General features: G+C 34.9%; 1 protein-coding gene across 1 annotated transcript in view; it reads right to left on the bottom strand.

Moving 5' to 3' along the window:
• The window catches only part of TMEM273 (transmembrane protein 273), a 203,732-nt gene that overhangs the window by 150,483 nt on the left and 28,792 nt on the right, over positions 1-24,457 (bottom strand). Inside the window, exon 2 of the mRNA XM_074233131.1 lies at positions 4,868-4,911. The gene's annotated coding sequence lies outside the window, so the exon portion shown is untranslated. The remainder of the gene's footprint in view (positions 1-4,867; positions 4,912-24,457) is intronic.

Raw genomic sequence — 24,457 nt, forward strand, 5'->3', positions numbered from 1 at the left:
AAAGCCAAATTATAAGCTCAAAGTGGAAAAGACTTCCTTCAGTTACAGAACAATTAGCGAATATTAATTATTATGATGATAATTTTAAAATATGCTATATTAATAAAATATACAATTAAATAATTCTAATTATTCATTAGTACCCATAGAATAATTGCATGATAATGAGCAAGCTTAATAATGGTGTCACATTAAACATGTATTTCTTCCTTCTTTCCCATTAGATAAATTTCACCTCTCTGAGCATTAGTTTCTTCATGTGTAAAATGATGAGGGTTAGAGCAAATGACTGTAGGTCAATTCAACAAGCATCTGTTAAGCACTTATTATGCACAACACACTTTGTTAGACGCAGAAGCACTATGCTTTTAATTATTAGACCTAAAGTATATTATTATTCCTGGCAGTATACTACTAGAAAGCTCATCAAAAATATTCTTCCAAATTGCAATTCTACTAGTAATGTATGAGTAGACATCTTTCTCAACACTCCCATTGGGATAGTCCATTTCAGTTTTGTTTTCTTTTTTACTCAATTCAATGAGTCTGAGCTAATAACTCAGGGTTACTTTAATTTTCATTTCTCTAATATATTCAGGATATTGAACATATTTTAGATAAATGTTTTTTGTAATCCTTTTTATGAATTGTCTATATAAAAATTGTTCTATATTTGATTCACTAGACTATGATTGTTTTTTCTTGAATTTTTGTATTGGTTCCTTGTATATTTTCAATATCAAAATTTTAACTATCCCATTTACAAGTTGTTTCCCCAGTCCCATTTTGTATCATATTGCTCTCCAGTTTTCCCCAAAATATTTACTAAATAATGAAACATTTGCCCCAATTTATATTTTTCATATATCTATCAACAACATTTTCTATATATTTGATTCTATTTCAGACATCACTATGCTATTCCACTGATACATTAATATATGTGTGTATTTATGTGTGTAATATATGTGTGTGTGTGTATTATTTCAGCTGAGCTGGATATCAATTTTAGAATAAATATTTAAGCCTAGAAGAACAAATCTATTCTATTTTATCAGCTTTATTCCCCCTAAATTCCTTTTAATTCTTGATGTTGATCAATTGTTTTCAATCATGTCCAACTTGTCTGAGGTCATGTTTGAACTCTATTCATTGGGCCACCTACCTATCCTTATTTCATTTTATCTAATTCTATTTTAATTGTCAGTTTTATTGAAACTTAATTATTGTAATTTAATTACTGAATTAAATTAAATTGAAAATTAATCATTGAATTAAATCTATAAATTAATTTGGGGAGCAATTTCATTTTAATTATGTAAGTTCAATACTTTCTTGAAAACTTATTTCTGTACTGTTACAAAGTCACAGAATTTTACAGCTAGAAAGAGACTCAGAAACCATGTAGTCCAAACTGCAGTTGAAATAAACCATTGAGATAACATTTATTTACATCATCTTTTATTTTTGTCAATAACTCTAATGACACTTTTTTAGGATCACTTGTGTGCATGCCAAGTTAAATTCCCAAATATTTAAATAGCATTTTTATAGCACATTTCTTTATCTTTTTGTGGCACATAAGAATGTGAATGATTTGTATGGGTTTACTTTATATCTTAAAATGTTGTCAAACTTTATCGAAAATTAGTAATTATTAATGTTTAATAATTTCATTGAGGCTTCTATATTTCCCTAGTTTAAGAATCCCCTCATTTACATAAAAGAATATTTTCCTTTTCAGGTACAATGTTACATCTCTTAAGTTTTGTTCCAATTTTATTAAAATTGCTAGCATTTTGCTATGTCAAATGATGATGAAAGTGAAAAAACTTCCTTTCTACATATTCAGTAGAAATATCTTTTCATTTTCAATTATGCTAACTTGACTTCAGTTTTTATCACTTTGATTTAAGTTTCTTCTAGTCCTCTTGTTTTTACTTTTTTTAAAAGAAGATTTTTATCAAAGGCCTTTTCTGCAGTTATTAATGTGATTTTAATTTTTTCCCTATTGATTTTATGTATATTATATTCATAGTTTAAAAAAATTTTGTAACAGATTTATATTCCCAGTATTAGTAACTCCTGATGGTTTTAAATACATTGCTATATATTATTAATTAATATTTTATTTAGCATTTTTGCATCTATAGTCAAAGAGTTTATTCTATAGCTTTTAAGTGAAGACCATATTTGCATCATTAAAAGTTTTGGACAAGCAAATCTATTTTTCTCTATGCTTAGAAATAATATGTGTAATATAAATACTAATAGAATTTTATAGTAGGAAGAATCCTCAAAAGTCATCAAGACCAATCTATAATTAACTAAGGCTCTCCTCCACAACATTCTCAATAAATGGTTGGCCAGCCTTTGCTTGAAGACTTCTAGTGAAGGAAAGCCCTTTATTTCCTAAGATGACCCATTCCACTTTGAAATGGTGATAATTGGGAAGAAGATTTTCTTTAACCCAATCCTAAATCTGCTTTTCTGCCACTGTAAAACCATTGACCTTTGGAGTAAAGCATAAATATAATCCCTCTTCTATTTGACAGCCCTTTAAATACTTTTAAATAACAATATCCTCCTAAAGTATTCTTTTCTCCAAGTGAAAGATCCTTCACTGATGCCCACACATCATCTCATCTCATTTTCATTGTAGTCTTTTCACTATCCTGATCAAAGGTGGCAACAAGAACTGAACACAATACCACCATTTGAAAATTCTTTGAAAGTTTGGAAATTTTTATCTGTCAGTTCATCTGATCCAATGAATCATTTACTGTTTTACCTTACTTTTTAACCCCAAGATTTGCCTGTAAAGGTTAATTATTTGCTGCCATGTTTTAGTAATTAGCATTTTTGTAGAAGTCATTCATTTTATTAGAGTTATCTAATTATCTCCATATCTCTTTGCATAATATTCCCTGATGATAATACAACAACTTGTGGAAATAATTACCTCTTTTTAATATTAGAAACAATATAATGGCCCCTAAGCTTCATGTTTCCCTTCTCCTCATTTTTAGGGAGTTTATTTCTAGACAAAAAGTTATGAGTTCTATCACAGTCACTCTGATCCCCCCAGGCAGAAAAGTTCCTAACATGAAGTCAAAGACCATCTGCATAAATATGCATTTATAGTTAACCTCCAGTCTCTCTGTGGTTGAAGCAAACTTCAAGTTTGATTAATAAGACAATAGATTACAGTATGGCATCAATGGATAAATAAGGCACCAAAAGGAGAAGCTAAGAAAAAAATCAGACATTTTATGTCTTTCTTCAGGGTCTTTCTTCAGTTGATCTATATACTGGTGGTATTAATTCGAGTTTCAGTTCTGAGATATCCCTAGACCTGATAACTCTCTTTCACATATTCTTTTCTTGCCCTGACTCAATAAAATCTTTTCTTTTTCCTCTTTTGTATTGCCCTAGGGCTGCTACTTCTTGACTCAGCTCTGTATGACCCTACTCCTTCCTCACTATTTCCAGATCCTAAAAATTTAAATCTGTTTCTGAAATAATCACTCTTTCCCTTTACAAAAATTGGTTAGAGCATGGCCAAGTCTCTGACACAGTGATTTTGATTAATTCAAGAATATATTATACATATAAAAGGCCTACTTATTTAAAATCAATGTACCCAATGAAGAAATGCTCTTACCTAACAAAGGTAATAATTTTTGATTTGGTAGGATAATCAATGAAGTCCTGTCTTCAGCTTATTTCCTCTTTTATTTGTTATATCCACTTCTTTTTCTAAGTTTCTGAATTTGTAGCTTTTTCCTCTCCCTTTTAATTTCATGATAATTTTCTTTTGATATTATCATTTTCAAAAGAACATCTCTTGATTTATTAAAATTTCTCTACTTTTATTATTTTATGTTCTATTCTTCCTTTTATAATTACCTTTTGAACTTTTGACATCTCCTTATTATAGCATTATTATACTATATTATACCATTCACTTTTTCTTTTTCCTTAATGTAGACACTATTCATTTGCCTTTGCCTGTGTTTCATAGATTTGTGTGTATATATATACATATATATATATAATATAATATTAGTATCATTTTAAATATCCTGTTGCTTTTAAATTAGCCTTCATATAATTTATTAGTTACTTTAGTTCCCTTTTAGGTGTTATCTTTCCTTGATAGGCTTAGTGGATGTTATCCACTCCCCACTTCACACAATTATCAGTGCCTGGCAGGTTACCTAGGATATGGAAAGAGTTTAATAATAAATGTATATTGAATAAATATCATTACTGCCATATATGTTTTTAAAATATTCTTGTATTTTTTATTTCCTGTAAGCAGCTTGTTCATAGATTTTGTTAAAATGTTCTGTAACTCTTTAATAGGAAAATTCAGACTATCAAAAAATAAACTTGATTGTTTTATGACAATTACTAGGTATACTTTTTAGATAAAAGGGGTTTTGGATAGAGGGGATAAAATTGATATTATTGATTTTATTTCCCTACTATTACTAAAATCAATGAACCGTCAGAATTGCTATTATTAATTCTACATCATTTCCTAAGGCTTTACTTGCATTTCACTTCTTTGGACCTAACTACTTTTCTTGCCCCTCCACTCATGTGCTTTTATTATTGTTTTTTATTTATATAAATACTTTTTTGCTTGCATTTTCTTTACTCTATAATCATAGTTAAAGAATTGAAATAATTACTCATAAAATTCAAGTAAATTAAACAAATGTCCCTTATTTATCTGGAGATATTACCCAAAAATAATCTTGTTCTAAACTATGTCAATCAGGAATCAGTGACTTATGGTTATTGTGTCAAAGGTGATATACAGTGGTCCAGATTTTTCTCCGGAGCCGCCAAGCCTTACCTATCCCAGGTCTTCAGTGTGCATCCGGACATGACCAGCGTGTTCTACAAAGAGAGTCATAGGTGAGAAGAGAAGCAAACAGGCAGCATTATTGTTCTAACTTCAATGATTACATCTCCGAATTCTCTCTCTCCTCCCTCCTGCTCCCTGCAATTTATACTCTTGGCTAGCAACAGTTAACCACGTGAAATAACAACAATCTCCAATCATGGAACACAATGCTCATCACTGCCCTGTTGCATGCCAGAAGAAGGCAACAACGTTAGACCACAAAGAGGAAGACTGGAGCTCACTCCCTGAACCAAGAGCACACACCAGAGATACATACATGCAGAACATGCTGTACTTCCCCGTCCTTGCATTTCAAAACACAAGGACAGAGGTCGTTCACATATCCCTCAGCAAATCCCCAGGGTCTCATTGTATTCAAGAGGAACTACACAATCAGCCTCTAGTCTCCCAACATGTCCCCTTTTTTGTTTGGTGAAAAGTGCAACAGCAAAACTAAGCATAACGAGGGCAGATTACTATGTACACTTTCCAGCCTTGTCCTAACTTTGGGCCTATGCAAGTTTTTACTTGACATTGAGTACAAGTGAGATTAAAGATCCCTGTATGATATTTGGTAATATTAGAGGTGTCATTTCTGTCAACTAGAAATGCATAATCCTTCCCCAAACATACTCTAGCAGTCAATATAATGTTGTTGGTGATATTATTCCGGCTATCTATTCCCACTAATTTGGGCATTCCTTGTACTGTAGGCCCTCCAATGGCAGCTACCAACTTTTCTATCCCTTTTGCCTCCATACCAGTGTTGTGTATATACTTTAGTCTAAGATACTCTACTGCCCCTCTATCCAGTAAATGCAGTGTGGTATTATGACATGAAATAAGAGATTCATTATAATTGTCATGAGTTAACATAGTCAATGAACATTGATGAGTACTACATTCTCTGAATAGCATAAATCCAGGATAATGATACATAAAAGACAAATTATGAGGAATGGCAGTATTACAGAATTCAGTATGATGGTTGCGAAGTATTGTCAAAGATTTGTTCAAAGGAATATCATGTCCATCTAATCACCAGGTATACAAATGATATCATTGCGTCTGGAACTGCAGTTGGTTGTTCTGTGCAGTCATCTGAATGTCTCCTAAAAACATAGCACCATCTGTTCCAATGCACACTAACTTGTACTGTTAGTGAAGCCAGAATAATTCCAGTTATTACCTTTCCACTATCCTGTCATAACTTTCTCAATGTATACTGGTAGGCCTTTGATCAAACCTGTGAAGTTAAATGTTTTATTAAAGGTCATTGTAGTTTTGTTTTCAACTGTCCATTCAAATCCGCTGTCTTGGAATATGAGTGACAAGTTTCCATGCAAGAAGAATGGTGGCATTGCATCAGTCCAGGTCAATACTTTTAACCATGGAGGGGATGGAATGAGAGCCCAATTCCTCATGTCATTGTTGTCACTAGATGCAGATATTGGGAACAATGTTAGAAGAGTCATTAGCTTCAATATGTTCTTCATTTCTCTCCTCCTTTTGGATTTCACCCTTCCTCATCATCCTTGTCTCCTCCTTTTTTCTGGTTTCCACCATTCGTGTGTACCTTGCTAGAACCCACTGGTCTCTGTTTCCTGTTGAGATACAAAGAGAACCTGGACCCCACATTAATACTTTATATGGACCTGACCATGCCCCTTCAGGGTTTTTATAAATTATATATTTAGGGGAACTTGGGGAACTAATATCACTGCCTGGGGTTTTTCCCGGGGCTACCCATAGGGTGAGTTTTACTGTAACAAAATGCTGCATTGCTGGTGACAAGTTAGTAGTAGGAGAAATTTGAAGAAAATTATATGTATATATAGCTTTATCAAATGCCCCTTGGCATCTTTCCTGTTTAGCGAGAATCGCCTTCAGAGTGCGATTAGCATGCTCCACAATGGCCTGCCCAATGGGGTTATAAGGAATGCTTGTTACATGTCAGCATGTGACCATACATGTAAAATATAAACAGGTTCTGTATGGTCATACAAAGAATAACCAATAATGAATAATGAGCCAATAGTAGACTTAAAGGAATATACAAAAGAAAAACAAATCTATCTTTGAAAGTATGAAGTATCACATCTACATACTATTTCTAGTTATAATTACTTCTTACTTTAGAGCAACATTTGCCTTTGCTTATAGACAATACAGCAGCAGTTGATATAACATCTATCATTTCAAGCTGTGATTGCTTACATTTCAAATACAAACAAATACAGTTATGTCTCAAATCACATCTCAGGCAGTTTAACCTAAAACGTCAAAACAACTGAACAGTAAATTTGATGTTAAAAAAAATACAAAAGTCACAATACAATGAAAAATACAGAGTTTGTAGCACATACATTCAGAACTTGTGTTTACATAATGACAAACTAGCATCTATTTATCAATGTCATCCTTGTCATTAGCAACCAAGGGAAGGATGAAGGGAAATAAAATATTATTTTCTTAGACCATATAGAACCTTAGAATTAGAAGGGACCTCAAAAATCAACTAGTTTAATCCATACCTGAATAGTAATTTCCTCTCCAAAATCCCTGATGAGTAAGCATTCTGAGAAATGGTCTCCTAACCACTACTTAAAGACTTCCAGTGATGGAGAACTAACAACTTACTACTCTACAGAACAGTCCATTTCACTTTGGGACATTTTTAATTGGAAAATTTTGCCTATATCAGAATTAACTTTACTTAGAAGAGTTTTAATTTCACGGTCTATTTTCAAGCATCAAATATTCTATTAACAATCTTATATTTGGCTGAAATTATACAGATAAGACAGTGTTTATCTTTATTACCAAATATTTTCTTAAGATCAAATTATAATCTAGTAAAAATTCACTGTTCCTTGAAACTTAACCATAGTATTTATTATTTGAATAGAGAAGTCATGCAAATATACTCATCTGATTTGAAGTTGATGCTTTTAAAATAGCTTTAATTCTTCAGTGATTAATTACCAGAGTATTTACTTTCAAATTGTGAAATTAAATCCAACTCTATTATTTAGGGTGAAGAAATCACCACTGGCATGGATTATTATGAAGCATAGGGAATTGAGAATTATGCAAGTTAAGTATCACAGAATTGACTATGTTTCAAATTTAAACCATTAGTTTTTATATTCATTTATCTATTTTTCCAATTGACATTTCATTGGCAAAGTTAAAATAGGAAAAAAATCCTTATGTCAAAACATTCCAAGGTTCTCAATATAAAAACTCAAAGGAATTTCACACCTACTTTATCTTGTCTGTTCTCAAATGATAGCTAATCTGATACTCAACTAATGACAGTTCACAAAATAGGGCAGGGGTAGCTGAAAATACTCCCTTTACAAATATTAAAGGATACCAAATTGAGTCCTCTTCTAGGGAAAACTCCTTTCCAAATATACTTATAATATATAGTCCCTTTTAGAGTTAAAATTTATATAGGTAGGCCTGAGACATGTAGTAACAAATTATTTTTAAAACCTTTAAAAAATCACTTCCTCTAATTTTATATTTTTAGGGTATTATCTAATCATTTCCAAACTCAATGACTGTTTGTACATTTATTCCAATCCAGATTTTTCTTTCACCTCCTTCTTTTCCTTTCTCTCTGTTTAAAGAGGCCAAGGCAAATATTCCTTCTCAAGCTTCTTTTTCAAGGTATTTTCTACTTAGCTTTCTGACAGTTTGTTCTAAACCGTATAAGTCTCGATACAACTTCCTGGATGAGGGTGCTTTAGAGGATGGTGGCAAGGGCCACAAATCATCCTCTAAATCTCCTTCATTTCCTCCTAATGTCTTATGAATTGTCTTATCCAAGGGACAATCTTTTATCTTACTTACAGTTTGGCATTCAGCCGTGAAGAAGCATTGCAGGCGACTAACTCCCTCAAAGGCACATTGTACTATACTAAAAATAAGAAAGTCTTGATCAATTAAAAAGTTAGGGTCTTCCTTTTCATAACTAGTCATCTGTTCCCTTACTATACCCCATCTTTCTTTGTGTACTCCTTTTTCTGTTATCCATGGAGAGACAATTTGAATTTTTTCAATAAAACTTCTTAGGTCTTTCAGTGGTACTGTGACTCCTTGTTTTTTTTAACTGCCTTATAAAGTTATCTAGCCCATATTTCCTTCTCCTCTGGTCTGAAACTAGGAATACTATTTCCCATCTTCTCGCCTGACAACGTCAGCGAGGAGCTCTCAGTATCTTCCTGTAATTTTTACAGAGTCTTGATCTTTTCCTGCCCCTAAATCAGGTCCCTGTTCGGGCGCCATTTGTACGGATTTTTCTCCCGGGGCAGCCAAGTCTTACCTAGCCCGGGTCTTCGGTGCATATCCAGACACAACCAGCGTGTTCTACAAAGAGAGTCACGGGACAGAGAAGAAGCAAACAGGCTACTTTATTGTTCTAACTTTAATGATTACATCTCCAAATTCTCTCTCTCCTCCCTCCTGCTCCCTGAAATTTATACTCTTGGGTAGCAACAGTTAACCATGTGAAATAGCAACAGTTTCCAGTCATGGAACACAATGCTCCTCACTGCTCTATTGCATGCCAGAAGAAGGTAACAATGTTAGACCACAAAGAGGAAGACTGGAGCTCACTTCCTCAACCAAAAGCACACACAGGAGATGCCTAAGTGGGGAACATGCGTATTTCCCCATCCTTGTGTTTCAAACAAGGACAAAGGTCGTTCACATATCCCTCAGCAAATCCCCAGGGTCTCATCGTATTCAAGAGGAACTACACAATCAGCCTCTAGTCTCCCAACATACAGTAAATTTTCTTTAGTACACCAAAAAATTCTCTTCCATCGCATCAAAACTGGTATTTTAATACTAATTAGATTTGCTTCAAAATTCTCACCAATAACTGGAGGAAGATTGTAGCATAAGAATTATTATCCCCACCATTTTCTTTTCTTCTCTCTCTCTCTCTCTCTCTCTCTCTCTCTCTCTCTCTCTCTCTCTCTCCTCCCACTGTCTCTGCCTCTCTTTCTCTTTCTCTTTGAGAAGGAGATTCAAATATTTATTTCTTTAATTTGAAGGAGCCCTTATGTGGAAATTCCCTCTAGTGATTTAGATAAGCAATTCTCCTTCAACTTACAGTCTTCGATCTAGTCTGGGATCCTGTATGATTTTCCCACCAAGAGCTACTCTGGGTCAAGGGTAAAACTTGAGCTCAGATCTTCCTGCCTCCAAAATTGGCCTTCTAGCCACTATCACAATGATGTCATGAGGCAGAACTTGTCTCTGTTTTACAAATGAACAAACTGAAGCTCACAAGACTCAAAGTCATGGTTATTGCCATGCTTCCTTTACCAATCATCAAGAGCTGCTCAAGATGGGTATACAAATTTCTGTCAAATGCAATTAATCAAAACAGGAAATTCTTCTGATAAATTCTTATAGGGACACTACATCAAACATGCTTTTCTGAGAAGATAACTATTAACATGAAGAAGAGCAATCAATGGTTTTTGAGGGTAGAGTGAAAGGACTCAAAAAGATTATACTTTACCTTGTCTTACTCTGGCAAAAAGGAGAAAATGGTTAGGTCCATATACCCTTTTCATCTCTTCTCATAAATCTGCTTCCAAAGCATCCACAGTCCTCATTCAAAGAGGATTCCAATGCATGTCTTTCCATTCTTTCACCTAGCCTGCCTTATGAGCAATGTCACATATCCTTAAGAATACTTGATCAGAATTACAGAGAGTAGTATATCTCTGGTCTTGAAAGACAACAAAACTAACTTGGTCATATAGGGAATAAAACTACATGTCTGATCATTACCACAAGGTCCAAAGTAATTAACTCCATAGGTCTCTGCTTCATTCTCCCACTTGCCTTTGTGTGTAGCTATCAGTTTAAAGTGAATAAGTCAAGAACTTGACTACCTCAACCATCCTCCAAAAGGTTCCTCCAAAGAAAGAGAAACCAGAAAGGGAATCTGCCATCATTGCCTCTAAAAGCAGTGAAGAGAAACTTGACATGACCTAGTGGATAGGGGACAGGCTCAGGAAAACCTCAGTTCAAATCCAGCTTCAGATACTGACTAGCTGTGTAATCCTGGGCAAGTAACTTGGTCTTTCTTGGTCTCAGGACTTCATCCACAAAATGAAGAGAGTAAGATTAAGTCCCTTTTAGGTCTAAATCTAGTGTGCTAGTTGATGCTCTTCTTGTTACTAAAATCTGTTGATCTCAGAAAGGTGGCATGTGCCTAAAGACATTGACACATCCAAATGTAGCTAAACAATGGAGTAAGGACATTTCTAGACATTGATGAGCTTTTCTGCAGCATTGGCAGGGGACACCTACTGGCCTTATTTCATTTTTATCCTAAGTCACAGATGTAGGAATGAGAAAGCTCAAGAGCCCCAAATCCATTTGACAATTTCCCAAGTTATGTGTATAGTATGCTAACCCAAACTGTTGAAGCAGGAGGTCTCAGCTCCAAATCTCTAATGAACTCCTCCTTCTAGCTCCAGGTTTAATTAGTTTTCATTGCAATATTAATGATCCAAACAAACCATTTTAACTTTCCTGCTGCACAGCTGGAATCCTCTTATTTAGCATTCTGTCTTTATAAGGGAATCTTGTAAACATCCTCCTCCCCATTTGTCCCATCAGTAGGGATTAAGAGTGCTGTCTTACACTGCTTATGGCTCTGGACAGCCAATGTTCACTAGTGCTAATAATTTCAAAACAGGGAGTATTAAATGCATCACAAACTGCCATACAGATAACATATAATCTAACTCCAGGATCTTAATTACAGTGACTAATATATGTGCCAGCCCTAAGGTCTCCATAGAACTATTAAATTACATGATCCAACATTATAGGAGAGGTTTAGAATTGACCAAAGGTGCTAACACTACTTGAACTAGGTCTTCTTGACCCATCATTCACATCTGAGGCCCTAAACTCATTTTCTTGGCAATGTTGTTGACATAGCCAAAGACAATGTATTTTTCATTATTGAGTGTGAAAAAGTCTCAAATACCAATTTGTGTTAAAACCTTTTCATTTAAGGAAAGATTGGATTGATAAAGTGTGAAAGTGAGCATTTTCCCATTATTCTCTGAGGAAAGCTAGACTTTTTTTCAGAACAGAAAGAGTATATAAACTATATTCTATGCTGAGGAACTCTAAACAATGATTTGGTATCATGGGAATCTTCCCATCTGACTTTGCATTGATGTTCATCTTTAATTCAACACTAGACTATGGGGTAATCTTGCACCAAAGAGAGGATGTATGAAGTAGTGGATAAAGCATTCTGTGTGAAGTCATGAAGCTCCAGATTCAACTTACCTTTAACACTTACTAGCCCTAAAATCCTGGACAATCCTTCTATATATCTAAGGCAACTCCTTAGGAATTATGTAGGCAGGTATGTGACATACAGTATAGAGTATTAGACTTAGAATTAGGAAGACCTGAGTTAATCCTGCCTAGTTGTTTGATCCTATGTAAGTTATTTAAGTACTTTCAGCCTCAGTTTCCCTCTCTTTAAAGTGGAAATGAAGTAGGATTTATTTGACAAGATTGTGAGGATGAAATGAAACAATACATTGAACTTTCTTTGCAAACTGTAATGCACTATATATAAAAGGTAACAATTATTATCTAATAAGTCAGCTAGATGAAAGGAATTTACCTTATTGAGTTTCTTACTTGGACAAAAATCATAGATCCTTCTAGTATTTATATATTGTCCCATAAATCATCATAGTTTAGGTGCAATGATGAGACTGCACCATTGTTGGAAGACTAGTAGAACCAAAGACCAGTAGAATCAAATCAAGATGCTTTTATTAAGCAACTTTATTAAGCAACTTCAATGTCCCAGACACTAAGTTAGGCACTAGGAATGCAAAGAAAGACCCAAAAAATCCAAGCTCTCATGAAGTTCTCAGTCTACTGAAGAAAGCAACAGGTAAATTATATTCAAAAAATATATTTTTGTTGTTGTTCAGATATGTCTGACTCTTTGTGACCTCGTCTGAAATTTTCTTGGTGAAGATATTGGAATAGTTTGACATTTCCTTCTCTAGCTCATTTTATATATGAGGAAACTGAAGCAATTTCAGTGACTTGCCCAGGGTCACCTAGTCAGTAAGTGTCTGAGGCCAGATTTGAACTTATAAGGATGAATATTCCCCCATCCTCTATCCTCGGTACCGCCTAGATACAGATGGGATAATCTCAAAGGAATTAAAGACTGGTAAAGGCTTCTTGCAGAAGGTAAGACTTCAGCTAAGACTTGAAGGAAGCCAGAGAAATCAGGAGGTGAAGATGATCAGGGAGAGTATTTCAGGCCTGGGGCAGGGCAACCAATAAAAAGTCCTGTCAGGAGATTGGTTGTTTTGTGGGAGGAACAGCAAGGAGGTCACAGCATCACAGAATACATGGAGGGTAGCAAGAGGTTAAAAAAAAAACCAGGAAAGGTAGTAAGGGTCCAGGTTGTAAAGAGCTTTTTGAGACAAACAGAAGATTGAGTTACAACCACAAATTATCCTGGGATAACAGACCCATGATCAAATTCAATTGTAAGGGAATGTACCATATTATTATTCACTCTATTAGGTAGAAAAAGAGGAAGTTCTTTGCAATGAGCTATGAAAAACTTTTTCTAAAGTTCAGCATTATCTATAGTCATATGAAAAATACTCTAAATCACTATTGATTAAAGAAATGTAAATTAAAACAGCTCTGAGCTACCACCTTACACCTATCAGATTGGGTAATATCACAGAAAAGGAGAATGACAAATGCTGGAGGGCATGTGGAAAAATTAAGACCATGTATTGTCAATGGAATTGTGGCCTGTTTCAACTAGCCTGGAGAGCAATTTGGATTATGCCCAAAGGGCGATAATTGTGCATACCTTTTGATCCAGTGATATCACTAGTAGGTTTATATCCCAAAGAGATCAAAGGAAAAAGATGTGTTTGTGTGTGTGTGTGTGTGTGTGTGTGTATGCAGCTTTTTGTGTGTTGGGAAAAAAATTAGAAATTAAGAGAATGCCCATTAATTGGGGAATGACCGAACAAGGTATATGACTGTGACTGGAATGCTATTGTACTATAAGAAATGAAGCAAAACCTAGAAACACTTACATGAACTGATGCAAAGTAAAAGAAGCAGAACCAGCAAAATATTACATACAGTAACAGCAATATTGTATGATAATCCACTAATTTACCTATTCTCAGAAATACAGTGATCTAAAGCAACTCTGACAGGATTATGATGAAAAATGCTAACTACCTTCACAGAAAGAACTGATCTAATCTAAATGAAGATAGATGAATTAATTTTTTTCAGTCTATTTTTCTTACTTTTTTCTAACATGACTAATATAGAAATATGTTTTGTATGATTTCACATATATAGTAAAGATCATGTTTCTTTCCTTCACAATGGGTGAGTAAGGGAAGGAAGAAGAAAATTCAGAATTGAAAAAAACTTAAATGAATATAAAAAATAGTTTTTTTTAAGTTTAGCAGCCTGAGAAATGATGGCTTAGCAGAGTAAGAAATTCTTATACAATGAGTCATATTTACATGAAAGAATAGTGGGAGTTTTTTCATCTCATAAGAAGAGATGGAAGCTGTCTTCAGATACAGAAAGTCTACATTTTTTTTTACATAACTGATTTTCCGATCCATCAGTTTCTTCATTCTTCTATAATATAGATCAAATCATTTTACCTTACTAACACAGAACACCATCTATTGGCAAAGGCATGTGACTTCAAGATTTTCTAGTCCAGGGCAGCTAGGTGGTGCAGTGGCTAAAGCACTGGTCCTGGAGTCAGGAGTACCTGGGTTCAAATCCAGTCTCAAACACTTAATAATTACCTAGCTGTGTGGCCTTGGGCAAGCCACTTAACCCCATTTGCCTTGCAAAAAAAAAAACCCTTAAAAAATTTTTAAAAAATTTCTCTAGTCCAAAGAGGGGGGAGAGATGGGGGAGGGGAGAGAAAAGTCCACAATCCATTTTTTTCATTTTATGTTCAGCTTGGCTTTTGTTTGGAAGGAAATCATGCTTCAATTCTGTGAGAGAAAAATCCCAGATTTTTTACTTCTCTATATGGGTTAGTTCGATTTTTTTTGTTCAAGAAACTATCCCAGTCAATACTGCTACCATGTGTAGTCTCTTGGGATTCTCTAATATACATTTATAACTTAGTCTAGGTGAAAACAAATTCTTTTGCTCTTTAGTTTGACCTAAAAAGGGTTGGAAATTCTCAAAAGAAATTTTATTAGCAAGAAATACTCCAATTTTCCTTCCCTCTTCCCTGCTAGAGGAGACAGAAGAGAAGGAAGAGGAAGGAAGAACAGGGGAGGAAGAGGAGCAGGAGGAGGAGGAGGAGGAAAAGAAGAAGAAAGATAAAGAAGGAGGAGAAGGAGGAGGAGGAGAAAAGATGCAGAACATAAATTTTTTCTAACTTCACTAAAGACTTTACTTGACTAACTCTGTTTCCCAAGTATACAGCCCTTAGTCATTTTCTTCACTTCAACTGTATTTGAATATTTGAGATAAAGCATCTGGAAAGTATGTCATATGAGGAAGAGGTGAAGGAAGTTGACATATTTCACCTGAAAAGGAGAAGATCTGGGTGCAGGGGTGGGGAGGGAGAAGGAGGTTGTCCTCCTAATAATTATCTTCAGATATTTGAATAGCCACAATTGAAAATAAAGAGTAACTTAGCTAAGAAGTAAGAGCTAAGAAAGAAGTCTCAAAAGGGCACTGTTCATCATATTATTATGATTAACTCTGTAATGATAGAAGCTGATCAACAATTGAATGGACTTTCTTAGGAGGCACAAGAAGTTTCTCATCACTGGAAGGTCTAGCAAAAGAGAGTTATTCCTCTTTCAGAGGAATTCCTCTAGCAGAGATGCTGCTAGGAAGACTGAGTAGTGTCCAAGTCTAGATTAATTACACAAGTCCTTTCAATTCCAGATTCTGTTGATTTTAATTGCTGAGATCCAAGATCACAGAGACTTTGGAGAATTCCATAGAATGATGGTGAATCCTTGAGGTAGATGTTGGACATTCAAGAGTACTCCATTTAATTTGAACTTCCAGTGGTTTGAAATAAGAGAGTTCCAACATTTTTATGGGCTACAGATGGGAGGCAAAGATATGAGTGAAAAAGTATGCCAACCTAGGAATGAGAAGAGAAAGGATGAGTTCATGTCAAGAATGTGCTAGAATTTCAAAATTAAGCCAAACTGACAGTAGTAGTAGTAGTGGGTAATAAGATTTAAATCAAGTCAATAATTCTCTTTGAACAATGCTGAGAGAATTTCCACTTATAGTGTAAATCTTTTCCCCTTTCTTTAGTAATTCTCCCTCAGGTAAGCCAGAAATATGGGAGGAGAAGAAGAGGGGGAAAATTACCCATAGTTATGAACTCATAAGGTTTATGCCTTATTTGAATACTTATCTATATTCATTTCTATTCCTTAATATTCCTGAGGAGTTATTTAGACACCAACAATAATTTTTTTCTAATTCTTTAAATTCACAGTTCAGGATTGAGAGATGGAAGTCTATCTTATAAGTGAAGAAAAATCCTTTTATTTTCTCCAGTTGGAGGCCTACCTGGGTAGAAAGAGAGTATAGATAATTTAGATAATTTTCTGAAACTATTCCAGAGGGTATATAGACTGCCTTTGAACTTGATGAAAAAGAGCAAGAACTGAACCAGTGGTAGAAAGAGATGGGGTTTGATGTGGAGATTCCTGAGTGGATCCTTTATCACAAAATTACACCCTACATTACTACAAATCTATAAAACATCAAGACTGAGATTAAAAATAAGTAATAAGGATCCCCTGGATAAATGAAAGTTACTTCTTTAGTTAAAATTCAAATACTCTCAAATACACAAATATGCAAATGCACAAACACACAAATTTTGTAAAATTGCCTTTTTTGAATGCTAAAGTTTTATGATAAAGAGTGAGCTTCTCCCCAGTGCCTAGACATATTATCCAGTATCAGATATATATCTTGAGTGTTCAAGGAGTTTCCAGGAGCACTAATTCTTATGAAATATTAAAAAGTCTAGAGGAAAGCCTCAAGTGTGTTGGTAGAACCTCTATGAGAAGATTTATAGGAGGGCATGGACCACAATTAGACAAAGAAAGATGATTATTTGTACCCATTAAAGGGAATATGCACCTTGATTCACTTCGTATTTATCAAACACCTACTAAATTTTAAAAAATTGAGAATAGTCAGTTAATGACAACAACCACCATAATAATAACCTACATTTTACAGATCTTTAAGATTCAGAAAGCAGGTTTCCCAAAATAGGCCTAGGAGGTTTACACAGTGCACATGGCCTCCTTGATAACATTTCATCTTCTGCCTTTATGTCTTTGCACAAGCTGCACACACAACTGTCCCTGGAAGTCTTTCCCTCCTCATTTTTCTTCTTTAAATTCCCAGCTTTCTTCAAGGCCCAGATGAAGTTCCACTTTCTTCAAGAGGTCTTTCCCAACTGCCCTCCTGAGAGGTAGTTTGGTGAGATGGGTGTAATGTTGGATACAATACCAAGAAGAACTAGGTTTATATCCTGCCTCAGACACACACTAGCAATGTAACCTTAGGCAGGTCTCTTACTCATCTCTCTAGCTCTCAGCATTTTCATCTGTAAAATAATGTGCTTGAACTTGATTACCTTTGAGGTTCCTTTCAGCTCCAACTATGATACAGTTATTAGTAATCTTTGTACATATTTTTAATTACTTTTCTGTATAATATATTGTCATCACCAATGAAATTTAAGCTTCTTGAGGTCAGGGATTATTTGATTTTTGTCTCTGTACTCTTGGCAAATAAGTAAAACATGTTCTAGTCATTTAATAAATATATTATCATTCCCATTTAACAGAGGAAAAAATGAGTCTCAAGAGAAGATAAATTATTTTCCCTAGATGCTTCCACTCATGCTGTAGATACAAATTCATCCTAGATGGTTATGAAATCCAAAATACTCTTTATTATACCACATGGTCTCTTTTTACATGTACCAAAACCCTCCATATCCCTTCATTCAACAAGCATCTATTGATCACTTAGTTTATTAGGAAGTATGCTAAGTGCTAGGGAAACAAAGACAAAAAATGAAATAACCCTTGCCCTTGAGAAGCTTACATTTTACTTTGTAAAGACAACATGCAAATAGAAAAATGAACAAAAAGAATATACAAAATAGATGCAAATTAATTGGGACAGAACATAATTTTTAGAAATCAAAAAGACTCCTTGGAGGTGGCATTCCAGTTGAGCTTTGAAGGGTACTAAGGATTCTTAGAGATGAAGCTGAGGAGGGATAGGTATAAAGAAGGAGATGTAATATTACATACAAAGGACAAACATCAAGCAGTCCAGTTTCACTGCCATAGAGTTCATAGAGGAGAATATTATATAAAAAGCCTGGCAAGATCAGAAACAAACTAGGAAGGACTTTAAACCCCCTAGAAGAAAAATATGCATTTTATCCACAAGGCAAAAGGGAACCACTGGACCTTCTTGAGTAGATGAATGATACTTAAGAAAGATCTTATTTGGAAGCTGCATGGAGGGTGGATTTGAGGAGGTTGCCATAACAATCTAGGCAGGAGGTGACAAAGCTAGTCCCTGGATTAAGGGGTGGAGTGATTATGCAAGCACAAAAAAAGAATATGAAATAGCAAGTAGAGTCTGGATCTGGGGCTGGCCCAACTCCTACTGTGGCTCTTAAGAGTCTAGGAACCAGCATTATCTTTATAGACTATCCATTTATTCCTTGTCCTTACCACATGATCAATCTATATTGGGATTCCAGATTTGGATCTCTGGGCATAGAAAGCATCCCCTTTCTACTGTGGCTCTACAACAGGCATCTAAGGTTCCTAATTTCAGTCTTCTTAGAAGGGATCAGGCCAGCAAGGCCTCCTTTCCTGTGCAATGAGCTATGGGGGATGGTTCTATCTCTCTCCTAAGAACTGTAGTTAGGATTAGGGTTTGTAAGCATTTATAAATGCTTATAAACTCTTTTAAATAAGTGTTCATTTTAATTTATTTTATGTCTTTCTAAAAGTCCTCCACAATTTATTCAATGTACTGAAAGTCATCCTTTATCTGTGTCTTTTGATGTTTCATGGAAATGAGTGCATCCTTTAGATCATCCATCTGTTTCTTATTCTTGCTACCACATCTTTTGATAATCATGTAGAGGTTATGGGCTTCGTAGATCCATAAAATCACACAAAAAAACCTTAGTCATCCCTTAGCACAATTTTTGACCCAGTTTTTAGAATCCCTTCTCTACCATTCCTGTCAAGTCGATCATCTAACCTCTGTTTTAATATGATAGGTACTTCATAACATGTCAGGTGACCATAAGTGGTGAAGCAAGCATATACTATTAAAGAGTACAGGGTCAACTGTTCTCATATGTGTGTACATGAACTGTGGTATGAATCTCCTTCTTGAGAAACTGCTGGACCTGGGTTACTGTCAGGAGCAATAGAAGATATAAAGGTATTCAGACTATCTTACCTGACTCCACTGTAGAAGATGAGCAGTGTCTGGCACAACAGACATAGTCTACCATTTACCCTAGACCATAAGGGAAAAGATTTCTTTTTTATTATATAAATATTTTATTTGTTTTCTAATTATATACAATAGTAGTTTCTACCTAGCATTTTTTTTATTTTACACTTTTTCTGCCACCCTCCCTTCCCTTCCCCCTCACCCCCACAGAAGACAATCTGATATTCTTTACACTGTTTTCATGCTAGGCATTGATCAAAATTGAATATTTTGAGAGGAAAAAAATATCCTTGAGAAAAATGAAATATTTAGCATTTAAGACAACTTTAAAAAATTGAAGATAATAGTCTTTGATCTTTGTTTAAACTCCACAGTTCTTTCTCTGGATACAGATAGTATTCTCCATCACAGATACCCTAAAATTGTCCCTTATCATTGCACTGATGGAATGAGCAAGTCCATTAAAGGTTGATCATCACCCCCATGTTGCTGTTAGGGTGTATAATGTTCTTCTGGTTCTACTCATCTTGTTCAGCCTCAGTTCCTGTAGGTCTTTCCAGGCTTCTCTGAAATCCCTTAAGGGAAGAGATTTCAAAGAGTTAAGAAAGAGGAAAATTAAGATTTTTTGATTTGAGATTATAAGAAGTCAGCTCAAGAGCAATAAGAATGTGGAATGAATGGTTAACTTGAGAAAAGAAATATTTGATGGGCTTAGAAGGGAAACTTCAAATATCTGAAGGATGTTCATATGGAAAGGAAAGATATGCTTTTGGCTCCAGAGAATCAAAATAGGAGCAATGAACATTGTAGGGAAAAAATTCTGGTTCAAAGTCATCAAAGAACTTCCTAATATTATGGACTCATGAGTACTGCAAAGGTAAATGGTAGGGAAAGAGAAATTGCAATAGACTTTCATGTGTTCAGATATAATTTATATGAGACTAACTTCATTTCTTTTTTAACAGGGTTACTACAAGATTGGAAAAAATATTTATTGTTAAGGAATCTCTGCAAGCATTTGACAACATCTATTATGATCACCTTGTAGATATAGAACTAGAGATAATTATGTAGATATAGAGTATATAGTTATTGAATTCGATACTTCGAGGGGATTCATGACTGACCAAGCACACCTAAAAAGCAATATCAACATGAAAATAAACTTCTAGTAAAGGTCCATAGTTTTGTTGTATTCAAAAATGTTGTAATCAAGGCATAGATGGCATCCCCCAAGTCACACAAGACACAAATTTGTATAGGTTAACTAATACATTAGATGATATTAATGGGCCAGACATAATAAAATGGCATACTATAATTATAAATGTTAAGTCCTATTCTTGGGCCAAAAAAATTAGGCTAAACAAATCATGGCTAACAAATATTTAGGTAAAAGACGTTTTAATGGTCCGAAAGATCAATACAAGTCAATATTATGACAGAACTACATTAATAAAAGTATATGTTCCAGAAAAGGGGAATATTCCTATTGTATTCTGCTTGTCAGATCATACAAGAACTATTAGATTTGAGATTCATATTTGAGGAAAGTTTTTGTCAAGCTAGGCTGAATACAAATAAGGGCAGTCAAAATGCTGGGGAAGTTTGGCCGTATCCTATATGTAGTTGTTGAAAAAATAAGATTACTGAGAATAAAAAGAGCATTCAAAGGAGATTCATTTGGACATGGAGTTAAAGGAGAGGAAAAATAAGGGAGGGGAAAAGAAAGAAGAGGAGGAAAGGGAAGGGAATGGGAGAGAAGGGGAGGGGAAGGGAGGGCAGGGGAGGGAAGTGAAAAGGACTGAGAATTGGGCTTGGGTTGTTCTGCTGCTGAGCACAACATATTAATATGATCCAGCATAGTAGAGTATCATTAGTCTCAAGTTATGAGCACTATTTCAAACATTAAATGAGTTTACCCAGAATGGAGTGGAGAAAAGGAGTGGGAGTGGGGGGAGGGAAACAGAGGCTCACATATTACTAGCATATGTCATAACTGGAATGTAAGCATCTTGTATTCATGAATGGTAGCTGACCTCAGTGCTTCCATAGTACAAATGTGAATGTCCATCAACTGGCTCTTCAAGAAGCCCATGGGAAAATATCTTGCATGCCCATCTCTGGTAATGGTCATGATGTCCTGCAGTAAAAGACAGCAGGAAGTAAAACCAATTGAAGTTGGCATTTCTGGTTCTCTAAAAGTCTGACCTCTCAGGGCTGAGAAATGTTTGTGAAAGGGAATGTGCCTATTGCTTGCAAAGGCAAGATATTTTGGGAGTTCCTATTTGGAGAAGTTCCCAGATACCCCATAAGAAATATATCTAAAGCTATGACTTCCAATGAACTATGTGGCAGAGATAAGTTCCTGAATTAGTCATTCCAAAAGGACAATAAGGAATGGAGGGAATTGCACATGGTGAGTTTACTGTATACCAATATATGTGCTAAGTGTTAGCTATACAAAGCAAAAACAAAACCAATTCCTGCCCTCAAGTATCTTACATTCTAATGTGGAAGACAACATATAAAGAAATAATCATAAATAAGCCAAGAAGACAGCCCAGCTAGTAGATCCCTTGGGCTAAAGAGTTTTGAGCAAGAGAACAGACAAAAAAATCATATATACTAAGTATGAACCTGAGATTAGTAGCTCTTTGGAATACAAAGAGGAAAGAGCTACCAGGTTACCTAAGGAGAGGCTCAGGTTGCAAATAAAACTGGTCAAAGTTCTTGCGCCAGTCAATGAGATCAGATCCATTAGTAGACTTTACACTTCCAGCTTAAGCAAGAGAGGGAGACTTGATCTCAAAAAAAAAGTGTGTGCAGGGGGGAGGGGAGGCAATATTCGAATACATAAAACATAGATACAACCTTAGAGGGGAAAAGCAATAGAAGCTGGAGGAAATCTGAAAATCTCTCCCACAGAAGATAATAATAATTGAGCTGAATCTTGAAACAAGTCAGGGATTCTAAAAGGGAAGAATTTGTATGTCACCAAATATGGTGAGAAGTCAGTACAAAGGCACAGAGACAGAAACCTGAACATAGCAGATAAGGAGCTACAAGTGTGGACAATATGGCGGCACATCAAAAGTGTTGAAAGGAGCAATGTGTAAAAAGAATAAAAAGATAGGGAGGGGCTAGGTTATGAGGGAATCTCTGGTGTTTACTGAATTGAAGGAGAGGATGGGTGACATGCTGAAACCTATACTTTATAAAAATCATTTTGATAACTGAGTGGAGACTGAATTAGAATGGAAATGAACTTGATGTATAAAGATCAATTAAGAAGCTCTTGAAATGGTATATTTCTAGACCTTACTAAGAAGTGACACCCAGTAGTAGTTTTACCGTAACTTGGGACACTGAAAATTCATACGATGGAATTGTTAGAGCAGATAGGGTGAATGGAATCAATTGGGGGAGACAATATAAAAAAAAGAAGAAGAAAAGTAAAGAGAAGTCATCAAACTATGATGATGTTAAAGAAATGCAGAATCCAGGAGAAAATAAGTTCCTTGAGAGAAGAGACTTCACTTTACTAATTTTACTTAGAAAAGGTACTAGAATGGAAGGATATAAAGGTACTATGATAAACATACTAGGGATATGAAGACAAAATTTCTCAAGCAGAGTTATTGGTATACTGGTAACAAATATGAAATAGATAAGGGAGAAGAGAAGATCTGGGTTCAAGTTTCATCTCTAAGACTCATTAACTATATAGCCTTGGAGAAAATAACTCACCTCTCTGGCTTTCAGTGCTGCCCCTTTACCTCAAACCTGGGTCTCTGACTCTAGAGACAGTGCCCTTTCCCACTAAGTGACAATGCAAGGTGGATAATTTAAGCTACGGATTTTCCTTTTAATTAACCCAAGGTATATTTTGGGTCAACTTCTAGGCTATATTTAAGAAGCTGGTTAAGGAAGGTTTCTTTTTTTCAAACTGTTTGAACTTATAAAACTTGGCAACATGAGAAGATTACATTATGTGCATCAGAGAAGATGCATGTGAAAAAAAAGACCTTGTTAAAACCACTTGATAATGTCATTCAGAGGATCATATAGAGTATTCCCTTACTGGTTAATTAAAAAAATAATCCCCTTCCTTTCTATAGGTTTATGGGAGGTAGTATATAAGAAGCTATGGGATGCTATTCCCATTGAAATACCTCAGATGTCACATGGGATATTCATCAAGTAAATTTTAACATTTGTCCTACTTGTAAATGGAAAAAAAGAATAAAGCATTTCTAAAATATTTTACCTGGCTGGTGAAAATGATGTAGCACTATCTTTAAAAAGAAAATTAAATCTTTAATTTATACTATGCATAATAAAAAGGCACTTTCATATTCTGTGTGAACAAATGGATGCTGATGTCTTAATCTATTCTTTTTGGAAATTTCTATTATGTTCCAAAATTGCTATTATTTAACCATAAGAACCAGTTTTCAAATGTCATTACAGCTTGAAATTAAGTCAATGAAGATGACATAAGACAAATGAAAGGGAGATGCTAAGAGAATTTCCTAGGGCAGGGAATTATCCAAGGCAAGAAATTTTTGTGTCTCCCCCACTTCATCTAATGCCATGTAAAAGTAACTATGCTTTTAAGGAAGAAGGCAAAGATAGTTCTTGGTGGGGAAGCAGAGGATAACGCTATGGACTTAATTAGTCATAACCTATGTATCATCTTGGTCTATTTACTAGCTTCCCTGGCTTCCTTTGAGTCTTAACTAAAATCCAATCTTCTACAGAAAATCTCTCCAAACTCCTCTTAATTTTAGTCCTATTCTTCTATTAATTATTTCCTAGTTATCCTGGATATATATTATCATACATATTTGTTTGCTTATTGTCTTCCCCATTGAATTGTGAGCTCCCAAAGGGCAGGAACTGCCTTTTGTCTCTTTTCTCTGTCCCTAGCTCGTAGCAAAG

This window comes from Macrotis lagotis, chromosome 4, assembly GCF_037893015.1.
Source record: "Macrotis lagotis isolate mMagLag1 chromosome 4, bilby.v1.9.chrom.fasta, whole genome shotgun sequence".
Classification (NCBI taxonomy): Eukaryota; Metazoa; Chordata; class Mammalia; order Peramelemorphia; family Peramelidae; genus Macrotis; species Macrotis lagotis.